Source organism: Trachurus japonicus, chromosome 14 (assembly GCF_045865225.1).
Source record: "Trachurus japonicus isolate A0001 chromosome 14, Traja_1.0".
NCBI lineage: Eukaryota > Metazoa > Chordata > Actinopteri > Carangiformes > Carangidae > Trachurus > Trachurus japonicus.
In genome coordinates, this window is record NC_140920.1 from 29,264,012 (window position 1) to 29,265,025 (window position 1,014).

The window sequence follows — 1,014 nt, forward strand, 5'->3', positions numbered from 1 at the left end:
AACCATGGAAATGAATCAAATGGAAGTAACATTTTACATCATAACACAGCTCAGGTTCTCTGTGCAGGCTGCAGACAGTCACACTGTTACCCAGCTCCGTCTGAGTTATGCTTTTGGTGACTTAATAGAAAGGAAGACTAAGTTTATTAAAAAGAAATAAAAAAAAAAAACATATTTGTGGAGTCTGACATAATGAAAAAAACAAACAAAAACCCACCCTAACAGCCAGATGTGAAGGAAGCTTCAGCTGCCTTCCCTCCTCTTCCTGTCATATGAGAAGGTACACATGTTACAGACAACTAGGGGAAGCTTAACTGTACTTATACATGTTAAAAAAATAACCGACAGATGTTACAAACAAAACGTGAATCGATGCCCGTTCGTCTCTGTGATCCATGTCTCAATTATCCAGAGGAACGTGTGCGCGGACGCGTTAAGCGAGCAGATTTTTTTTTCTCATTGGTAATAGATAAATTTAGATTTAGCACACCTCTCACAGACACACCAACTACTCAATCAGCTATTATTACAAGTTGTTATTGGGGCTGCGGGGCAACTCCTGAATCTGATATGAATAAATATAGGCATATAAAAATACAACAAGCATACCTGCAGTATGTCCTGCTGCTCTTCCCTGGTAAAAGGTGTTTAATACAACTGGATACGGGTGTACCTATATACACTATGATAGTTAATAGTGACACCTAATTTGCATATTTTTCATTTAAATGTCATAAACATTAATATATTTGAATGATGTTTTTTTCTTATTTGTGGATTAATAGAAATGTTTTAATTTTTACCCATTTCAGTTCAGAGTATTGTTTTATTAGAGCACAGGATTTATTGGTATACATACATACAAAGATAGATATATACAATTCTTGACCGGACTCATGTCAGTTTTACATTTACCTTTGCATTTGGTTGAGAGAGATCCCAATTGGTTTTAAACGTCAAATGAAAGACACAGGGTACAGAGAGTTTCGGAGCTCTCGCTGAACTGCTTCAGGG